At 50.3% G+C, this 23,031-nt stretch overlaps 1 protein-coding gene across 2 annotated transcripts in view; it reads left to right on the top strand.

Annotated features, from left to right (window-relative positions):
* Nucleotides 1-8,214: 8,214 nt before the first annotated feature.
* RHBDF2 (rhomboid 5 homolog 2) overlaps nucleotides 8,215-23,031 on the top strand; it is a 75,774-nt gene continuing 60,957 nt past the window's right edge. Inside the window, exon 1 of one of the 2 annotated variants that reach the window (XM_044983739.1) lies at nucleotides 8,215-8,346. The gene's annotated coding sequence lies outside the window, so the exon portion shown is untranslated. Of the gene's footprint in view, nucleotides 8,347-9,360; nucleotides 9,489-23,031 lie in introns of those variants that run through there. The other variant, XM_044983738.1, reaches the window with a different exon arrangement.

Raw genomic sequence — 23,031 nt, forward strand, 5'->3', positions numbered from 1 at the left:
CAGCTCATGCTACAATAAATGTGTTAGTCTCTAAGGTGCCACAAGTACTCCTGTTCTTTTTGCAGATACAGACTAACACGGCTGCTACTCTGAAACCTGACTCTAAAGGTTTGTCTACACCTGGGCATTTGCCAAAATAACTACTCCTGAATAATTCTAAGTGCAGACAAGCTCTAAAACAGGGGTGGGCAAACTTTTTGGCCTGAGGGCCACACACGAGTATGGAAATTGTATGGCGGGCCATTAATGCTCACGCAATTGGAGACTGGGGTGCGGGAGCGGGTGAGAGCTCTGGGGTGGGGCCAGAAATGAAGAGTTCAGGATGTGGGAGGGGGCTCCAGACCAGGGCAGGGGGGGAGGGTGTGTGGGGAGGGCTCCATCTGGGGGTGCGGGCTCTGGGATGGGGCTGGGGATGAGTGGTTGGAGGTGCAGGGGGTGCTCTGGGCTGGGACTGAGGGGCTCAGGGAGCAGGAGGTGAATTAGTGATAGGGCAGGTGGTTGGGGTGCAGGAGGGGGTCAGGGGTGCAGGCTCTGGGTAGTGCTTACCTCAAGTAGCTCCCAGAAGCAGCAGCGTGTCCCTTCTCCATCTCCTATGCAGAGGCGTGGCCAGGCAGCTCTGCGCGCTGCCCAGTCCACAGGTGCCACGGTTCCTGGCCAATGGGAGCTGTGGGGGTGGGCACTTGGGACAGGGGCAGTGTGCAGAGTCCCCTGGCTGCCCCTACATGTAGGAGCCAGAGAGGGGACATGCCACTGCTCCCGGGAGCCACGCGGCACCACGGCACGTGCAGAGCGGGGCAAGCCCCAGACCCCGCTCCCCGGCAGGAGCTTGAGGGCCAGATTAAAACATCTGAAGGGCCAGATGTGGCCCCCGGGCCGTAGTTTGCCCACCCCTGCTCTAAAACCTGGCAGTCTCACCCATCTCTGGTTGCTCCTAAGTCCTTTGGCAGGAGAGGACATTTTTGGATAAGAGACTGCAAGGTGGAGACACTCTGTAATATCAGACTTGCCATAGGCTGTATATCTAGGCTTTTATATCACATGTAGGCATTTATATCGCTATGATATAAGCCTTTGACATTGGCCCTAGGTTCTGGGCCGCTCCGTAGTGCTGGAAATAATCTTTACTGCTACTCCAACCAAGAACCAAAGTAGGCTCAGTCTGCCCTCTGCTGTTCAAGGTGAGAACACTGGCAAAATGAGGAGAGAGAAATCCCACGGGTTATATATTACCTAGAAAGACATCAGGGCATGGAAAATGCTATTGAGATTGCCTGGGAACGGTAGCAGACACACTGGGATGGGGAATAAGGAGTCTTATTTTGTTACTATACAGCGACAGAGAAGGCACCAGTGATATGGGGATTCCAACAAACATTGTACACAGAGAGTAAGCCCCAGGGATATGGGAAACTGCATAGATATTATGGAGAGCAGGGGACAAGATATCAGATGGTGTCCTGGGGTGTCCTGCAGATGGTGCATAGAATTAAGAACAGCTGCCAAGACTCCATGGGCATGGGAAATCACCCAGCAGCTATACAAGGATAAAGCCACTACACCAGATGTGCGAGGACTTCTAAAGGCTGAGTACAAGGATGGTGAAGGCTATATGCATGACTCCTGCATCTTTGGGCCTGCCGTGCTGCTTTGTGCTCTGAGCCTCCCAGATCTGAGGGCCAGGTCTGCACTTGGATGGGAGACTTCCCAGCAATCCCCTCTTGATACAGGGAACAGTCAATTGGTGACACACTTTCTTCTAGGTCAGTTCTGAACCTACTCCCTAGGCTGCTGTTAGTGGTTCTGAGCTGCCATGTTTCATTGGCTGCACTATCAGACATTTGATCATGAAAGATGCCACAGCACTTTCCATAATAAAAGGGGTATGAACTGTAGGCTAGCCCTCGTGTCCTGGCTGAAGTCTATTGAAGCTAATTACATGCTGCTGACCTAAATGCCCTCTCTTGGTTAACTGGATTCTTCACTTCTGGTCCTAAGGAAGTGTTCTGTAATGTTGCAGGGCATTGTTAAACACGGGCTGCATTGTAGTGGTGGATTCATTGTGTCGTTGCGCATTCTCTCTCCAGAGCCAAGTACATTACTCATGCCCTTTGGATTCACAACATGGGATGAGAACAACATGAAGAGAACACAATAAAAATAGAAGTGAAGCTAGCCCAGTCGCAACCACCCTACTCCATTCTTACCGCAAGCCTCCAAGGCCAGCTGTGACATCTGCCATCCATCAAGTCTTTTGAACTTAGTCCTCCCAGAATGCTGCAGAGCGAGACCTCAAAAGTGCAGGCACCAAATATTTAAAGCTCCAGTTGCTCCATTCAAGTGTCGGAGGAGCCTTAGGATGAAAGGCGCTAGCTTAATGTGAAATGATGAGGGTGCTACAATACTAGTAGGTACCATATGTCTGGGCTTAACCAATTACTACTCTTAAGGACAGTGGCTAATAATATGAACACCAAGGCCCACAGTTTTCAAAAGTGTCCATTAATTTTAGGTGTCCACTTAGAGACACGCAAGACCACATTTCTGAGGGGCCGCTGAGGATCAATAGTTCCCATAAACTGCAGTGGGAGCTGTCAGTGCTGGACACCTCTAAACGTTAAGCAAATTGGACCCCCCACAAAACAGAGAGGCCCAAAATCAGTAGCCACATTTGAAAATTTGCCTGAGCTAGGATTAGAATTCCAGAGTTCCTGGTTCCTGGGCCTGTGCTCGACCAACAAGGTTTGTTCCACCTGTGCTCCTTGTGGGGCCTTGATCTGGTCTCATAATCATGTCCGTAATAATGACTCTCATAATCCAGAAGAAGAGGGAATCTGACCCACTGCTACGGGAATGTGTGCTATGGGTTTATGTTTTTAATCAGACTCTGACAGAACAAAGATTAAAGCTTGAAGAGAAACTTAGTGGGATGGTTAAAATTACCCTTAGATGTGTGAGATTGTGGTGCCCATCTCAGAGTTCAGGCAAATAGCTACCATCCTTTCTCCGTGTCACCTTTATCAGGGCCACCCAGAGGATTCAGGGGGCCTGGGGCAAAGCAATTTTGGGGGCCCCTTCCATAAAAAAAAGTTGCAATATTATAGAACACTATAATCTCGTGGGGGCCCCTGTGGGGCCCGGGGCCTGGGGCAAATTGCCCCACTTGCCCCCCCCCCCCGGGCGGTCCTGACCTTCCTTTAAAACTCTGTATTGACGCTCGCATGAAACACTCTTTTTTTGAGCCCCAGGAACTGATGAAACGTCAGTGAACTAAATCTTAACTAATCACAGAACCCGTGCAGGGGTGGTACAGGGACTGCATTACCTAGCACTGCCAGTAGATGGTGACCCTGTCTCATAATTGGATCATAGGCCATCAGAGGAAACACTGGCCAGAGATGTTCAGAAAGTAAGCTTCGCTCTCAGCAACCCTCCCTCCCAGGCAGGATGATCTTCCTCTGCCTGCCGTGGCCGGCCATGGCTCAGGAATATTTATCTACCTAGGTTCTAACACCATGTCCCTCAGCGTGGTGGTATCTAAACATCTGTGGTGTCCCCTGTATGTGTCATTCATTCAAATATGTTGCTGACTTCTGAGCAACCCTAGCTTTCCTGTCCAGCCCTGGGAATCAGAGCAAGAGTGCATCCTGGAAAGGCTTGGCAAACGGGGCATCTACATTTGGAAGCTGGGAGCCTTTTTCCCCTTCCTGAGAGAGGGAAAATCCCTACTCAACCCCTTCTGAACAGATGTCCCCTCTGATAAAACAGAGCATCTTCTTTCCCGTAGGACCAACTGCAGCATGAGGAGTGCTCAAAAACCCATAAAATCCCATAAAAACCTGATATGAAACTGCAGCAGGCAGGGTGAGCATGGAATAGTGCTGGATTTTATCCCTCCTCCTAAAATCACCCATTCATTACTCATTGGAGAGGGACCTGAACCAAAACTTCCCCCCCTCCCAGGGGCGGCTCCAGGCCCCAGCACGCTAAGCGCGTGCTTGTGGCAGCATGCCGCGGGGGGCGCTCTGCCGGTCGCCGGGAGGGCGGCAGGCGGCTCCGGTGGACCTCCCGCAGAAATGCCTGCGGAGGGTCCGCTGGTCCCGCAGCTCCGGTGGAGCATCCGCAGGCACGCCTGCGGCAGGTCCACCGGAGGCGCGGGACCGGCGACCAGCAGAGCGCCCCCCGCGGCGTGCCGCCGTGCTTGGGGCGGAAAAATAGCTAGAGCCGCCCCTGCCCCCTCCACAACACCCTCAAGCCTTGGGGGAGTTTCAGAGCCCATGTGACCTTTGCAACACAGCCCCCTCTCTAGTCCGAGTGCTCACGGTAGGAACATAGGACCTGCCACAGTGGATGAGGCCAACCATCCAGCTGGTCAGGTCTCCTGACTCCAACAGCCAATTCCAGATGCCTCAGAGGTAGGTGGGAGAACCCTATAATGGACAACGACACAATAGCCTGCCCCCACAGTAGTTCCTTCCCCAAGCAGTTAGTGGTTGGGTTCTATCTTGACAGGAGGGTTTCAGTACCAGCTAGTGTAACTGTGGATATTATTATTCATTGTAATCTCCTTCTCCAGGATATCTAGTGGCAGTGAGTCCCACTGGTTAAATCCACGGTGGGCAATCGAGTGGGTTTTTTAGGATGATGGTGCAGTCACCCCCACTCAGATTAAAGCTCTTCCGCTGTACATCCTGGGTACAGGGCTCTTTGTGTTTTCCCAGCATCTATTTTCTGATCAGCTTAGCCGCAGTTACTTTGGCCTGCAGCCCAGCTGACACTTTGTGGATCTTCGATCTAACTACGTTGCTGCAAAGGGCTGTTTTCAGATACTCGGCAGCCCCTTCCCATTGCACTGCTGGGTGCACTAACCACTCCACGGTAGCCGCATAATTAGCACTCAAGCATCTCATATGACTTTGGCTGGGTATTTATCATGCTTCTTTATTGCCCAGCCCCTATCACACACAGGACTTGCGCAGCCCTACTATAGTTCCCCATTAGCTCCCTGCTTTCCAGCTGCAAACGGGCACCAGGCTGAACACCCTCCTCCCCAACCTCTGGGAAAGGTCTGTTTAGATCCAAGCCTTGTGCCTACCCCTACGGTGGACCCTGCAGTGTCTCTAACAGTAAAGACGAGACAGGACTCAACCAGAATGAATGTAAAGGAGATTCTTTACTGAGGATGCCGCAGACAACCCATCCCTTTGGCTCCCCAGCTCCCAGCCTGTGCTGTCACAAAGGGCCTCCCTAAGCCCTGTTCGCACTCAGCAGTCACATGAAGAATGACTGTTCCCACCACAGGCTGGTCTGAACACTCCCACACATGGGGAAAGGCTGCATTTAGTCTTCGCAGCTCAGGCCCACAATACCCACCTGCAGATCGTTTCGTATCCCAGCCTGCGGCTCTGTCTAGTGTGGTTTATTATACAGTCAGTGGCTGGAGGACATGCCGTGTAGGGGTCTGTTCCCCCCGCACTTGGTTATGAATGGAGAGAATACTGTACACTTGAACCGCGGTGCTTTCAGTGTCAGGCTTTCGCTGCTCGGTTTCACAGCCCAACAGGGCCGGGTTACAGCGCTTCCCAGTTATGAGAACAGGATCTTCGCATCCCCCTTTCCCCAGGGCTGGCTCTAGGCACCAGCGCTCCAAGCATGTGCTTGGGGCGGCACTTTCCAGGGGGCGACACTCCAGCTCTTTTTTTTTCTTTTTTTTGCTTGGGGCGGCAAAAAGCCAGGAGCTGGCCCTAGCCAGAGCCCTGCCACTGGAGAGCCAGAGCATTGTCCCCTGGAGCCGAGCCCGGGCTGCGGTGGCGAGAGGGGCTCCCAGAGCGTGTGAGGAGCCGGGGAGGGAGGGAAGCGGGGCCTGGGATGCAGGGAGGGAGATGGGGTCCTGCTGCTGCCAATGCTGCTGCTGTGAGTCTCCCCAGGGCGGCGTGGCATTTTCCCGCCCCAGTGGGCTGTGCAGGGCGCCGCCGGGCTGGGCAGGGGGCGCGGATCCCAGCTCGCGCGCTGATGGGGCGAGTGGCTCGGCAGCCCGAGCTGCCATGGAGCTGCCCCCTCTTGCCCCCGGACCCAGCCCGCCGTGCACCTCCCCCGCCTCAGCCACGTGCTGCTTGCCCTGGGCCCCCACAGCGCCCGGGGCAGGGAGAGGCAGAGCCCGGCTCTGAGCGGGGCAGCCGGGGGACCCCCGCGGCTCGGGCACCTGGGGGTAAGTGTCCGTCCTCTCGGCTCTGCCTGCACGGGGCTGTGGAAGCAGCTGTCAGCGCCTGCCCCTCTCAGCCCTTGCACCCCCCATCCCGCTCCCAGCCTCTTCACTTGTACCTCCCACCCATCGCTCCTTCGCCGCACCCCTTCCCCCTCACCTCTCCCCTTGCACCCTCCCCCAGCCCTCTCCTCCCGCACCTCCCCCTTCCCCCGCACCGCTCCCCTTGTACCCTCCCCCAGCCCTCTCCTCCCGCACCTCCCCCTTCCCCCGCACTTCTTCTCCCGCAACCCTCCTGATACCCCCTCTCCTCCTTCACCCTCCTCCGTGAGTACATCACACCCCACTTCTCTGCCAGTGTAGCGCCCCCAAGCACCCCCACACCCGCTCCTCTGCCTGAACCCTCTTTACGAGATCCCCATCCCTTTCCGGGTACAAGATTTGAGGGTCAGTCCCTATGCCTTCTATGTGCATTGGAGCACTAAAGATGGGGTTATGGGGGACGGGGGGGCGAGATTTATACTGAAGTGAAATAAAAATAGGAGAAACGGTTTGATCCCCACTGCAAGTGTAAATGGGGACTGCTGTGGTGAACAAGGAGGTCACGTTGGGGGGGGGGAGCCCAGGGCTGGGGCAACAGGGGATGCGGGTGGGGGAGGGCACTGGTGTGGGGGGAGCCCAGGGCTGGGGTGGGGAGCAGCCAAAAATTTTTTTTGCTTGGGGCAGTAAAAAACCTAGAGTCGGCCCTGCCTCTCCCCCCAATAACCACTCTGATCAGGAGAGTGACCCAGGGACCTCTTGGTTCCCTGCATGGTCCCATTATGATTAGACGTCTCGATGAAGCTTAACTGTGTCTTGTACCTGGGCTAAAGCTTCAGACAACCCCAGTTACAGTAGGCCCCATTTACACTATAGCTTTTAACCACTTTGTAACCAAGTGCCCCTGACTCAGGTATAATGGCATAATAGACTTAGCCTAGGGGCTTGTCTACACAGGGAATGTGACTATCAAAGCTATAGTGGAATAACTATAGACATTACAAGCACTAAGAGGGGAAGTGGAGTTCGTTCTCCATGGCCCATTTGACCCACAGCCTCCCTGCTGAGACTGCTTAGCGAATGTAAACCATCAAACTTGTTCCACACAGCCCCTTGAATGGCCCCAATGACAAGCTATGACTGATCTGGGCTGAATGAACCTCCCAGTTTCAGGGCCTACAGCTGGTCCTGCGGTTACGGCACCAATGCAGGACCCAGAAGACCTGTGTTCAGTTCATAGGTGTAACCTCCCTCAGTTCACCATCTGTAAAAGGGGGAAATAATCCTTTGTCAGTTGTGTCTAATTAAACTGTACGTGCTTTGGGGGAGGGACTATCTCCCACTAAGTATATGTCCACAGCACAGAGAAGCCCTGATTTTGGCCGGGACCTTAAGGCACAGCTATAAGTAAAACAGTTATATCCCAGTCTAAGGCCAAGGGGCAAACTGTGGCATGGGGTCAATTACTTACAAGTTGTATGGCAAAACTGGGAAACAATTCCTCAAATCAAAGAGAGCCACAAGTAAAACCCATACACGGATCTTGACTCGACAATGGAAGATTTCTGCTAGAAACTAACTTCATCTTGAGAAACTGAATCAGCTTAAATTTAGGATAAAAAATACACCAAAAAACAAAACAAAACCAACCAACCAAACCCCAAAACCATAAGCCTGTGTGCCATACACAGAATATTTCCTACTCTTTAATTTATCCTCTTCCTTAAGCCATTTTTGCAAGAGCAAACACTAATTACTCCAGCTCCCAGAGTAAACTTGGCTCCAGTATCTGAGGCTGATTTTGGAAGAAGCGCCACCTTACAAAGGAACAAAGCCCTGAATGCAATCACACATTGTATGATGATACTCCATGTGGCTCTGCATTAGCTGCCACTGAACATGCCTGGACATGAGCAGCTATCCAATAAGCCCCACCCTACCCCGTCTCTGCTATTCACTTCTAGTCTCTCCAGCCGGGAGCATCAACACTGCGCCCTGTTCTATGGAGCAGCGAACCTCGACAGGTCTCCTTTCCCATCAGGCAGTACCATGGGACGTTCCTAAGAGAGGGTGAAAGCCACATGAAGGTCTTGAAGATGCAGACAGAGGTAACGTAAAATAATACTTAGCTCTTTTATTGGCAGTTCTAGCATTAACCAAGTCATCCTCAGGACACCCGGGCAAGGCGAGTAAATAGCACATCATTTCGTGAATGCTAATGCAGACCACTTAAAACACAGAGGCAAGATAAGAAAAATGTATTTCCTGGGGCTGGAGAGTTACTGGCTCCTTGGAGCCATGGATAGACACTACAGAGGGGGGGGTGTGTATTCATGATTCCCTCTGCCTTTTGTCCTTACAAATAACACTGCCCACTTATGATACTCTTTGTATTTCCGAAGCCCTGTACAAACATTAGCTAATTAAGCCTAATTATACTCTGGTGAGGTAGAACATAAGGATTATTATCCCCTTTCACGGGATCGACATTAATGACAGAAACAAATGATTAATAAACGCCTCCTACTCTCAGTGCAGGATTATTCCTGTGGATTTGCTTAGTCCAGTTCCAACTTTCAGTAACACAGCCCCCGGGCTCGGGCTCCTTCGGGAAGCGCTGATCCCTCTTCCAGATTTAAATCTCTTCCCGATCAGGAAGGTTTTCCGGGTATTCACTCTATAATTCCCATTTCTTAACTTCACCCCCTTGCTTGTCATTACCACTGTGCTGCTGCTGCTAGCCTCCTACGGGCAAAGGGGGGCAGAGAGAGGTTAAGCCCCAGCCCCTCTTGGGGCACCTACCTCCCACCCCACGGATTGCTGGGGGCAGAGCCCGAGCCAAAGAGAGAACCGCTCCCGTGGGGGAGACAGACATCGGCAGAGTGTTTTCTATGCCCAGCGAACCGGCTGTTCCCAGAACTGGGACGCCTCCCTCCATGCTCAGGGCGGGGCGCGGCCCTGGGGTGGGCGGAGGGGACCTGCCTGGGGACTAGTGGTGCCGCTGCGTGGGTCTGTCTGGGGGGAGGGGACGAGACATTCTCCACCCCACGTGCCTCTGACCTGCCGCCCCTTAACCACCCACGTCCCGCCCGCCCCAATTAGCCTGACCACGCCTCCCCCCGCGCAGCCCCGCCCCGTTCCCGTTAGCCCCGCCCACCTCCCCAGGTAGAGGAAGGGAGGGTGGCGAGTTCCGCCTAGTTTCTCCCTTAGCCGGCCCGAGGACGGGACGGATCCTGTGCGGGGCACGGAGGTGAGTTGGGCTCCGCTGCCTCCGAGGCTGCTGGGGAAGCGGGGGGTTGTAAGGGGCAGGAAGAGGCGGTGAATGTAAGGGGAAGCTAAGGGGATTGCAAGGGGGCAGGGAGCGGAGGGGGGCAGGAAGAAGGGGGCAAGGAGAGGCGGTGATTGCAAGGGGCAACTAAGGGGATTGCAGGGGGGCAGGGAGCGGAGGGGGGCAGGAAGAAGGGGGCAAGGAGAGGCGGTGATTGCAAGGGGCAACTAAGGGGATTGCAGGGGGGCAGGGAGAGGAGGGCAGGGAGTGGTGGCGAATGCAAGGGGGAGCTGGGGGGCAGGGGGTTGCAGGGGGTTGCAAGGGGTAGCTGGGGGGGCTGGGGGAGAGGGGGTTGCAAGGGGTAGCTGGGGGGGCAGGGGGAGCGGTGGGGCAGGCGGAGGGGGGAGTTTCCGGGGGCGGGGGCGGCTGCCGCTGGAGGGGCGGGACGCGGGCAGAGTCCCGGCTCGCTGCACGTTGTCCGGAGCTGTTCTGTAGCTGAGCCCAGGCGCGCTGCTTCCTTCCTTGTTCGAGCGTCCCCAGCGCGGCGCTTCCCTTCCCGGGGCCGCTGGCTCCGGGCCCTGCTGGGCTGCGCCTTCCGCCTCCCCCCGGCGGGCTACGCGGGGGCTCTGGGGCCGCAGCGTTAATCCAGGGCCCCAAGCACCCGCCTCCCCTGCTGCTCAGCGACGGGGCGAGGCTGCCCCTCCCGGGAGGGTGGCTCTGTGGGCACTGGGGCCAGTGAGCTCGGTGCGTGTGTTCATCAGCGAGGGACCGTCCCCCATCCCTCTTCCTGCTCATAACCAGCGCTAGTTTCAGCTCCCCAGTGGGTCCCTGCCACTGGGGCTGGCGTTCCCCTCCGCCTCTTCGCCCTACCGAAACCGGCTTTTGGAGTAGGTGGACTTACTCCTTTCACAGTGACTCCATTCCTCTTCAAACCCCCCCGCCCGGCTCTCAAATGAGGCTGTGAAGTGTGATCTCTCAGTGGAACAGCTCTTACCGGTGTCTTTATGTGTTACATAAAACTGTAACATGTAAAGTTTAAAGGCGCACAGTACAGTAGTTGCTGCTTAACTCTGGGTGTGAAGGGGGCTATTTTCCCTGATGCTCGTCTCTTGTGATACTGACTTTTTTCAAAGACACTGCCTGTTTTATTGTAAATAACTTCTTTTAAAGCCTGCTACAAACATTAAGCAATTTCTGAGTAGTCAGGGACTTCCTTCTTGTTTAAAAGGCTGCCCCTACAGTATGCTGATGCTAAACTTCTGAAACTTTAAAATGTGCTTTTAAGAATCGACAATCGCTTTAGTTCAGGGCCTTACGCTTGGATATGTCTACACTACAGAGACTATTCCAGTAGAGCCATGTCGGCGTGTCTGTGCTAGCATAGTGTAGATGCAGCCTACAGCAACAGATGGGGTTTCCCTGTCAGTGTAGGAATGCCACTTCCCTGAATGAAGTTAGCTACCTTAACAGAAGCACTTTTTTAGTTAACCTAGCTGCGTCTACACTGGGGTCAGGTCACCATAGCTACGTTGATAAGGGATGTGTTTGTTGTTTTTTGTTGTTGTTTTTTTTCCACTCCCCTGACTGGCCCAGCTATATCAATCTAACTATTAAGTGTAGACTGGGCCTTGAAATGGCAGTTTTCTCACATCCACCTTGCCCTGGTGTAAATGGCTATACATAGTGCAGGGGCAATGGGGGCATGGTACCATGGTTTTTAAAATGTCAAGGCACCTTTTTAATCTCCCCATTTCTTACCAGCTCACGTGGGAAGGAGCATTCCAGGCCACGTGCACAAGTTTGTTTGGGAGATTTTTGAGTTAAACTGGCAACTCCCCCCTCCCACCCCACGAGGGGAGGGGATGCCAGTGATGATATGGTTTGCGCTAGCACTGCGAGTGCCTAATAAGAGAATTTAATCTAGTTTGTCTCTAGTATATGGCTGGATAAAAAAATTTCTCAGCAAGGGTTGCATTAGACCAGAGGTTCTCAACTGTGGTCTGTGGACCACCAGTGGTCCACAAGCTCCAGTCAAGTGGTCCATGGATAGTTCCCTCTAAGGTGCACACCTGGGTGGCCGTACATGAGAGAATGAAGGGTCACCCACCTAATTAGTGGAGCCGCACAGGTATGGCTCCACTAATTAGGTGCCTGGACCCTGCAGAAGATGCACACATAAGGTGAGATAGTGGCCTTGGGGAGAATAGAGGGTAGGTGGGAGGGGACAGTGGGTGAGAAGAGGGGGGGTTGGGATTTGGGATGTGGAATGTGCAGGGCTGCAGGGGCCAGAGATAGAGGTGATTTTACCCAGCTGCAGCTGCTGGGGAGAGACCCCTCCTCCTTCCTAGCCTCAGCTCTGTAGTTGCTGTTGAAGGGGAGAGACACCCCACCTCCTTCCCAGTCTGCTTTTATTTGTAGGACAAAGTTTAAGGTTTTTTATATAGTGCTTTTATCCAAAGTGCTTTACAATAGTTAGCTAATGGTACAAGCAACATTTGGAAAGATCATTAAGTGGTCTGCCGAGACCTTCGGCAATTTTCAAGTGGTCTATGGGGGGAGGGAGGGGAGTTTGAGAACTACTGTATTGGACAATATCAGAGGGGTAGCCATGTTAGTCGGGATCTGTAAAAGTGGCAAAGAGTCCTGTGGCACCTTATAGACTAACAAATGTATTGGAGCATGAGCTTTCGTGGGTGAATACCCATGTTCCTCGGATGTGTTAGACAACAGCACCCTTCTGATGCTTCTCCAGTATTCAAATAAGGTGCAAAATGGTACAGATGCTTAAATGGGTTTTCCTTATTTGTAGTGTCACATTTCAGTAAAACAGCTTCCCCAGCTGCAGACGTAGTTTTAATTGAAAGCTATTTTTGACATTTGTCTATGCTGCCTGCTTCTCTTTCCGCTCCCTCTCAGCCTTCTCAGTGCTGCATTGAGTAAACAGGGCGCAGCTTTTCTGTAAGGCTGGGTTTTACATGAATGCTATTGCCTAACAAAAAGACACACACAGTTACATTAGTCAGCTCTTTCCTGGGTCATGCAAAGCAATTGAATCATCAGTGACAATTGGGGAAGGATCTGGAAAACTGGCTAGAGACAAACACGTGATGCTGCGAATGGAGTTCCCATTTAAAGGGAAGAAATTAGTGAGAGAACCTATCTTATCCAGCTCTGTTTCCTTTCTTAGCAATACTGGTGCCAGACTTAAGAAATGTTACTGGTTTATTTGGATGGGATGAGCAGACTCTTCTGGTCCTGGTGGTGCTGACCTGCCTAGCTACAGATCTAGCATTGTTTTGGCTGCACGAACTGCACTTGATAAAATGTCTCTGCAGACATATTTCCTTTCCCTTTCTGCTAGATGACAGTGGGGGCTAATGGCTTAAAACTTTTTTCTGTTTGGGTTTTTCAAGCTTTCACATGGGCTCTTAATTCAGAAGCCTGTCGGGAGCAAATCCCTCTAAGTCTTGTGGAAAAACTAAAACAAATAATGTAGCTGCCACTTAGATGCAGCCACAGGGAAGGGAAAGAGGCTGGGTGTTCTCTTCCTCCCTGTGAATTTTGTCATCTCCCCTTCCCATTACAATAAAGCTGGAGGGCTGACCTTTAGCCGCCCACAGCTTCCTACATGCCTTTGTGCTGTAATGGTCACTTCTCATGGGAATTTCCAAAATGAGCTAACGGACACATGCTGCTGTTCTAGGCTTGCAGAACCCTGTGGGCACAGAAGGATGCTCCCCATCCATTTGGACTCTCCCTGTAATTCCCCTCTAATCTGAGAGGCGAAGAGCAATCTTGTCTTTGTTGCATGAGTGCTACCCTAATGGTCGGCAGCAGGATGACTGCAGTGCTTTGCCCTCTCAAAGCCTTTTGTGTGTCCACGAAGTCCAGGCTTTCTCTAAGCAGGGCTACCACTAAAGTCCTGTGTAGCACTGTGTGAAGTAACGCGTGAAGGGCCCCGTTCACCTCTTCCCACAGCTGTTCCCTGTTCTTGTGTGCGATCTCTGGTGATGCACTAAGCAAGTTTGGAGGGGTTAGAATTGTCCCTGGTGGTTGCTTGTCTAAGACTGTCATGAAATTTCAGCCTTAAAGTTCTTTCCAGAATTGGCAAGTTTGTGCCTTTGTCAAATACACAGTACTTCTAACCTTGGGTAAACCTCTTGTTGCTGATTCTTCACTGCACATGCTGTGTTGCTGTTGCCAATTAATCTTCCATCAACTGCAATGGAACATTAGTATATACTGTCCTTGTGCTTCCTCAGCTCAGCGGGTGGCTCCTCCCTGGCCGTTCCTGAATATACACTAGAATATGGGTGGCTAAAGGAACAGTGTTAGCATGATGGGGTCGCTGTGTTCCAGTAGACAAGGATTTTTGTCCTGATGTAGCTATGAAAACCCTTAGCATAGATGTGCTGCGTGGCTCTGGTGTGACTTACACCAGGGTAGATTGCACCCATGCCCACTGGGAGTTTGTGCTAGTATAGCTATATCAGTGCAAAATCTATGCTAGAGACAAGCCCTACCCTGCCTGACCCCCACATGCACTCCCCCACATGCACTCCCCCACATTGTGAAGACTATATAGTGCAGAGTGGCTGCGCAAAGGAACAATATATATCAGTCTGTGCTTTCACTGCAACCACTCTTAAATTGAAAAGGGTATAGCTAACGTGGCTGGACCTAAATCTAGACCTGGGAGGTTTGTTTAGCCATGCTATTCCGCATGCTGTGCTGCCCCTCAGCTCTGACTTGTGGGTCAGCAGAGTATTGCAATGTGAAAATGGTGGGAGGAAAAAGGGGTAAGTAGGGAGGTGACAAAGTTTGCCGATGACACAAAATAGTTAAGTCCAAAGCAGACTGCAAAGAGTTACAAAGGGTGACTGGGCAACAAAATGGCAGATGAAATTCAATATTGATAAATGCAAAGTAGTGCACATTGGAAAACATAATCTCAACTCTATGTACAAAATGATGGGATCTAAATTAGCTGTTGCCACTCAAAAAAGAGATCTTGGAATCATTGTGGATAGTTCTTTGAAGACATCAGCTCAGTGGGCAGCGGCAGTCAAAAAAGCAAACAGAATATTAGGAACCATTAGAAAAGAGGGAAAACAGAAAATATCATAATGCTGTAATATAAATATCATAATGCTGTGAATACTGTGTGTGGTTCTGATCACCCCATCTTAAAAAAAAGATATATATTGGAAATGGAAAAAGAGATGGAAGCTGCTCTATGAGGAGTGATTACAAAGACTGGGACTTTTCAGCTTGGAAAAGAGACGACTATCGGGGGGATATGACAGAGGTCTATAAAATCATGACTGGCATGGAGAAAGTAAATAAGGAAATGTTATTTACCCCTGTGTATAGCACAACCACCATGGGTCACTCAATGAAATTAATAGGCAGCAGGTTTAAAATAAACACAAGGAAGTACTTTTTCACACAATGCACAGTCAGCCTGTGGAACTCGTTGCCAGGGGATGTTGTGGAGGCCAAAACTATAAGTGGGTTCAAAAAAGAACTAGATAAGTTCATGGAGAATAAGTCTATCAATGGCTATTAGCCAGGATGGTCAGGATGCAACCCCACATTCAGCTTATTAACCTTAACAGTTTCTGTATTAACCATTAGTCATCTATAGATTTGGACTGACTTTGTGCTTTAATGCAAGACCTTGTACTTACTGACCTGGGGCTCTGTAGATGGAGAGAAGAGGAAAAGAATTAGTCTCTAATCTAGACTCTGAATCCCACAATGTGAAGTGTTTTATTTTTGTTTCTTAAGGCTGCCTCTTGCTATGATTTTTTTTTTTAAATTGCTTTGGAAACAAGTAATTGGGTTAGTATGATCTTATTTAAAATCTCCCGCTTCTAATAACCAGCTACTCAGACACTGTAAATTTACTGTCACAAAAACAAGATTGATAATACAGACTCAAGTGCTGCTCTACAGAAGTCGGCCTCTCACAATGTGTATGTTCGTGCTCCTAGTTTTCTGATACTGCTCCTCACTTTGACATACAATGACCTGCTGTTCCAGTCATTGGCTTCTTCTTCTAAGCAGGTTTTTCTGCTGGCGAATGGTGTGAATAAACTTTGACCAGGGACTAGACTGAGTTCACCTAAACTCAATACATTTGTGACTGCCAGGAATCCAAGGTTGTTCACGTAGGAGGGTTTTTTTAATGGCTTTGCTTTCTCTGCAACAACTGAGGATGTTGCAAACGCCTAAAGCTGTGCTAGAGGTGCATTTAATGGGAAAACAGAGGACTTCAAATGGAGGCCTCGTTTGTGAAAAGGGAGCCATTATTTAATATTAAAATGTAATTACTCTGTGTGCACAGGGATCATAAATGCTTTTACTTAATTAAAAGCTTTGCAGCTCATCACCAACGAGCCTCTGCTTCCCTGCCAGGTCAGTGTAGTGTTCACTTCATATGATACTAAATCTGTGTCTTTCTGAGAGGTATTGGACCAATTATTCTTGTAAATAAGAATCCAGGCCTCTAGGGGACTTGCTAGCTTCCTGCTCACTGTTGTGTTGTGGGAGCATTATGGTGCTTTGGGTAACAATTTGCTATCCTCCATCATTCTAGTGCATGCAGAAGGCATCCTTTAAACACCCTTTTCCTCTTTCTGTAAATAGCACACTAACACCTGGTTTTCTGTCCTCTGACTTAATTTCTCATTTAGTCTCTATCACTTTAAAATATATACAGGGAAGGGGAGGAAAGAGCTGGTAATACTCTAGGGAAAATAGTGAGCTAGCAAGATTTACATCTGGGACTGAGAAAAAGGATGTCGGACTTAATCCCTGTGCAAGCTGCTTTTTGTGATGTGATAAGGAAGCTTTGTCTAATCGTTGGACCATGACACTGCCAGCCAGGACTCCTGATTATATTCCTGGCTGCCTCTCTCTTGCTGTATGGCCTTGGGCAAGTCCTTTAGGCTCAGATAATCAGAGAGATCCCCCATTGAAGTCCCTGGGAATTAGACACCTCAGGTTCTGGGCTTTAACCTCTCTGTATATCAGGCCTGCTTGATCCTTAATATAGGAGTGTTTGTCACACTCCTGGTGTGAATGCGCTGTATGGGTGTAAAAGTGAGTTGCAGTGGTGAGGCTCACTTCTGTTCTTAAGGTGGCACAGTGCATCTACACTAGGGGTTTGCACCAATACACTCCTCTTCCCTGTCCCTCTCCCCCCACTCCCACCCCCACCCCCCCAAAATATCCGCAGGTAGACAAGGCATTGGCCTCTCCTGGTGCAAAGTGAGGATGTTGGTTTGGTTTTTTTTTTAACCCAGTTGGTAGGTGTGTTGTGAGGCTTACTGTCTCAGATCTTCAGATAAAATGTACTATACAAGCACAACGTATCATAACGTTTGCTGCTGGATCCGTGCCTGGTATCTCAGCAAAACCTCAGTGCATTTCTATACTCTCCTTTTTCTTGATTCCCAGGCTGCTGTTCTGTTCAGCCCATATGTTCCTTTCTCTCTTTAATCCACGGGTGAGGGCGTGGAGCAATCTCCTTTGAGTGAATCAATTGGAAAACAGTTGTAGAATTCTATTCTTTGTAGCTTGTTTGGTTTTGGGGCAGGACAGGGATGATGGGAGGATCTTCCACATTCTGTGGCCTTGTGAGGATAGTGAACGTACGTGGGTGTGTTGCACTTGTCAGAATTAAACTGGGCTCCTTGGGGTTGGGGCCTGACTCAGTGAGTGTTTGTAAAGCATTTTGTTACCTCTCTAAACAACAATAGCTATGGAGGAGCCTGCACCCTTTTATGGAGAGAGATTTCGGCTCCGAAGTCTGGAACTCAGGGCAATGCTCAAGGTGCTTAGATCAGGGGTTTTGGTTCCAGATAGACCCATCTAACTCTGAGCACTTCTGGATGATGTCTCCCTAGGGTCAGACTATATCCTATATCAAGAGTCTGTGTGCCCAGAAGGCTTTAGCCCATGGAGAGGAGGGACCAGTGGTATCTCTGCCCTTCAGCTTTCCCCGGTCTCTACAAACCGCCCTTGGGGAGGGGGGAGGGCTGTTGAGTAGGTGTTGTAGGGGCAGGGTGGGATGGATGCTGTGCCCTTCCGCCATGGGTGTGCACCCATACACTGCTCCGTGGGCAATCCACAGGAAGGCTGGAAGAGCAGAAGCCCCCTTCTATGCTATCAACCCCCCCTTCTAAGAGGGGTTCCAGGGATATTTGCTGCTGGAAGAGTCCCTGGTAGTGTGGGGCAGGAAGCCCAGGTGCTGGGCCCATGGTTGTCTGCCTGCATGAGTCTCTCCTAATTGTAGACCCAACCTCTGAGAAGGACCCTTTCCCAAGAGAATTCAGAGGGCCCTGCACAGGATGGGGGTGCTCTTCCCATAGAACAGCTGGAGTCTGGAGCACAGATCTGGTTTACTCTGCCTGTTCCCAGTTCTGGCTTTTTGGAGTAGCTCAGGCTCTGAAGTTGCAAACTGGCAGCATCTGTGAATGCAGCATTTGTTCCCCTGGGCAGCATGTTGGGGTGGATGAATGCCTCAGTGGGAAGCCTGGATTATAGGTTTCAAATTGCTTCTTGGTTTATGAAGCTTTTCTCCATTGCAAAGGGATGTTGTGGGGAGGTTTTCCTTAAACCTTGGGTGAGGAACTGAGCAGAACACGGTTCAGATGGAAACAGTGGGACAAGCTTGGCAAGCATCTCTCTCCTGGGGCTGTCGAAGGGCTCTCTTCCTAGCGCACAGATGGCTGGAGCAGAGACCTTTATCTTGGCTGCACTAATGCTCTGGGAAACAGTGCTGTTCACTAAAATGATGCTTGTGGGGAGGAAGGGAATGGCACCTTGCCAGCATGCAGGCAGATAGCAACTGTCTGTACAGAATTACACATGCTGCTTTTCTTCACATCTACCTTCTATCTGGACGCAGTAGCCTGCTTGTGCCAAAACCTGCTAAAAGAATAGCATAGAGAGCAACACAATGCAAAGAAGACCCAGTGAACACCCTTTCCATGCATGAGTGGGTGTACGTCAAATCTCATTGTAAAATAGCCCTAAGCTGGAAACAGGCGTAATGTGTAAGCTGTTCCAACCCAGCTCTGTCCTGAGCTCCACTGCCCCTATGTTCTCCACTGAGTGTTGTCTGTGTCTACACAGGGCATTGATACCTTGTTCTAGACCCTTCCTTCCCCTCCGGGCTGCATGTGAACTTGGCGCAGCTAAATAGTCCACCCATGTTCTCTTGCTGGGCTGTAAATGTTTCCCCGGGGTGTTTGCCACCCAAATGTTGCAGCACTGTGCTAATGTATGAGAGCCGCACCATGAGACTGTTTTTTTCATTGGCAGATGGAATAAGCAGAGAGAAGTCAATTACATATTTAAATCTTTAATGTCAATGATCCTGTTAGTGATGACTTTTAACCAAACTGCCTCCCATAAATGTCACAACTTTCCCCCCGAATCCTATGTGTTCAAGTGGCTCAGGTGAGAAGTGGTTCCTCAGTCTCATGTGTCTGTTCCTAGTGGCTATCTGTTACCCATCTTGTGGTGATTTTTACTGTCATGATAGTACTGAATAGGCGTTGCAAAGGATAGGGGATGGGATTAGGCAGGCCAGGGACTGAGCCTCAGGTCAGGAAAACACATGCGTGAGACCCCAATGATTTAAGCACCTGCTGAAGTGCTGTTGTCAGTAGGGATGTCCTCCTGTTGGCCAGCTGAAGGCAAAAAGCTTGCCTGTTGCCTGCCTGTGGTATCCATGGACCAGTGCTGCTTAATTCTAACACTTTTTAAAGCTTTACTGCATGTATATGTTTGCTAGGGGAGTGATGGGAGATTCTTATTTACAAGAATAATTGGTCCAATACCTCTCAGAAAGACACAGATTTAGTATCCTATGAAGTGAACACTACACTGACCTGGCACTTCTCTGGCAAGCACAAACTTCCTTGCACATTCATGTGCTGTCTCATGGCTTGGAAAAGCCCTGTGGTGACCTCTCTGATCTCATAGCTTGTGAATCAGTCCGGAGGCTGGAGCTCAATGTTTTGTTTGCCCTGATGCAGTGGGTTACCGTCAACCCTAAAAGCTCTGTAAGTAGGGGATGTAGAAACTTGACTTGTTCATAGCAAGGGTGGTTTCTGCCCACTCGGTGGATTTTTGTCATGTTTTAAAAGGACACCACTGAAGAGTGTGTTTTTGTTTTTTCTCTCCCCTCACCCTCTTTATTACAGCAGCATAAGTGCTTGATGTTGCTGTGTTTCTTAACAGCACGGTTTGAGACCCGGGTTTGGAGGAAGGACCCTGGGCTGGCAGTGAGGTTCTGCAGCATGCCCTAATTAGCAGTTCTCACCTCAATAATGTGCAAACCTTTTGATTCTTGCAAAGACACCAAAGCCAGCAGTCTGGCCCCACAGCTCAAAGCTCTAATAGCAGACTCCTGTAGCAAGGCTCTGGCCTGCTGGGTGACTTTGGGCAAGTCCCTTCCCTGGGCCTCCATGCCCCCATCTGCAAAAGGGGAATAATGATGCTGACCTCTCTGGTAAAGCGCTTTGCGATGGCTGATGGAAAGCACTGGGGTTTCCTTTTATTAGCAGCACATTTGCAAAGCTCTCTACAGACTAAGTGTCCTGAGAGCTGGTTTTGCCAATGATTCTTCCAGTGTGTGACCTTGGGCAAGTCATCTTTGGGTGGCTCCATTTCTGGGTTCCCGCAAAAATCACCGAGCTGGTGTTTCCTCTCTTTGGGTAACTTCCCTGCCAGTGCTGTATTGCTTTCCGCATCTTGGCTACTCCTCCCGTCAGGCGCGATCAGTCTGATGAGAGGTTGTCCGCAGGGAGGCTCAGTGTCTGGGTCACTTATTACTTCTGATGCAGATGTACATGTGTGTATCAGTGTTCCATTAGCATTTTCTTCGCCTTGAAAGGGGCTGAATTAAACTCTAAAACACCAACTGAAGCCCCGCACCTGTCTCAACCTCCTGCGTACTGTGGTTTCAAGTAACGCTTGAAATGCTAACACTTCTCTAGTCTGCAGTCAGTATTCCCTGCTAGTTGTGTGGTGTCTCTCTCGCTACCGGGGAAGAGACCCGTTAACAAAGAGAAGAATGTGGTTGCCAGCTGTCGCACGTTGGCAGAGGAAGTCTGAGACTGATCCAACACCTGATATACTTGGAACTCTGTGTAAATTCCCCAGGTTTCAGCCCGATGTTGCTCCTTTTAGCTTATTTGTGGCTTAGGTCTTTTCCTGCTGAAGGGTGCCCTTGTGAATAGGGCACTGACTTGGGACTCAGGATGATCTGAGTTCTAGACCTAGTTTTGCCCTGCACTTCCTGTGTGACACTGGGCAAATTGCTGTAATGCTCTTGTGTCAGTTCCCCATTTCTACGAACTGGTGTGTACTAAAACTCCCTACAGTCAACACAGTTTTATTGGTATCAAGGTGCTCTCTGCCCGTACAGCTTATTTCTGTACAGCAAGGGGAATAACTATACCTGTATAAGGCACATGTCTAGTGGTATAACTGTGTCCACACTAGGGCTTTTACCAGTGTAACCATGTAGGTAAAAAATCAACCCTAACCAAATAGTTCTACATGTGCAGTTTGTATTGCTATACCAGATCAAAGAATGGAGAGGTGGTCAGAAGCCACAGTGGTTGCACTGTAGAGTACCCTAGGTGTAATGTGCTTTCTTGGACTCTTGAATTTATTAATCTCAGTGAGGGCTAGATTGAACCATTTTTCATAAATAGAATCAGAAATATGCATATTTGGTGTTCCAGGCACGTCTGTCTCCAAAGGAATTGGCTGTTTACCTCCAGACTGGCATCTTTCCTTCTTCATGGTACTTAGTGATCCCATGGCCTGGCTTCCAGAGGTGCTGAGTGCCCATGACTCTGGAACCAATGGGAGCTCGGCACTTCAGGCTCCCTATCTCCTTCCCTCTTCAAGAGGTTCCCAAGCTCCGTGCCTGTCAGTGACCCAGTGGGGTTGGGTACATGTTACCCCCATGTTACAAATGGGGAGACAACTGCCCAAAGCCACATGCACTGAGCTATTGGGAGCTCATGACATCCAACCCTGCAATCACTCCTCTAAACCGTGCTGCTTTTCTGTTGTTTAGATGCACTCATGTTCTGGGCAGCCATGTTCTCCCTTTAATTATGTCTTTGGTGCAGAGTTAGCCTGGGCTAGCCTAGCCCTGGTGAGCATCCCCGTTGCTAAGCACTACCCATGACAGACCCATGTAACTGCATCCACAGTGGTGCTGTCCTAACCTGTGTGCTGGGGTGGATGTCTGGTGGGGTATCCTGTGGCTCTTAGAGGTGTATTAACCTGGGCTGCTCTATAAATTTGTTCTCCGGGTGCTCTTGCTTAGCATGGAGCTGTTGCTTGTGTCATTGACATGAAATATTGTTCTCAGGTCACTAACTTCCGAAGGGAGTGACTCATTACTACAGGCAGTTCTGAAGGCAAAAGCAAACTGCATTTGGCAGTAAGGCTGTCTAATGAGACTGCCATGAAGGAATTCAGTCTGCAAGCCACAAAGTGTCATAGTGATCAATAGTGCACCCAGCTGACGGCTCTACCTCTCCATTTCTTTCCTGTCCACTAAACAAAGAGGTCACGTCGGGTACATTCCTCCCAAATTCCTGGTCTTAGTGATGCCACTCCACCAGAAAGCTGGTGTCTGCTTCTGGCCAACTGGCAGCACGGGAGGAGGTTTTCTTGGACTACATCTCTGCTCAAATGCTGTGTACGTGCAGCAGAACTGGGGCAGGCAAACTTGGGTTCAAATGTAGTGTGGCAGTTTGGAGGGATTAGACGAAGGCTGGCCCCAGTGGAATTCTGGGATAGCATTGGAGGACTAACAGCACCCAGGATTGGTAAACCTGCTTGTTCTCACGGCAGACTAGGCAGATTGAAAACTTTGGCTCAGCCTGTGTTGCTAGTTAGGTGTAAACCACCCTCAGGTCCGAGTCAGAAGTTTTTCTGTGTGGACAAAAGGGGGATTAGGGGCAACAGCTGGGCTAGAGCCCAGACTCACTGCAAACACAGATCTTTTGCTGGGCTTTTTGTTACGAGGCTGCTGGCTGATGGAAAGATGCTGCCCTTTGACAGCCAAGTCGGTTACACTGGCTAACATGCACTAAATGCAATCAGCCATACACTGTAGTGCGAGAGCCTGGGAGCTGCTTGAGGTGGTTACCACTTACTTACCCGTCTTCTCGAGTAACGAATTCGCTTTATGGTGCCACACTAGTGTGTCCACACTCCTATGACTTCTTTTCATCGCCCTCTGTTTCCAAAGCCTGTATGGGTGTCCCTGGCTGTAGCTGGTGTTGGATGTGCATGTGTAACAGATTGACTGGCTGTATTGGCTCTGTGCTTTTGTGACTTAAAAGCTGGCTTTGTTTCTAAGGTGCTGAAAAAGATTCTTGTCTCTGGAAGCTCAGTTGTGCAGTGGAATTGGTTACTCTTCCCTACCAAGCTCTTGAATCCACCCTGCCCTGGGCAGTGGCCTGCACAGAACTGCTGA

Source organism: Mauremys mutica, chromosome 12, assembly GCF_020497125.1.
Source record: "Mauremys mutica isolate MM-2020 ecotype Southern chromosome 12, ASM2049712v1, whole genome shotgun sequence".
Lineage (NCBI taxonomy): Eukaryota > Metazoa > Chordata > Testudines > Geoemydidae > Mauremys > Mauremys mutica.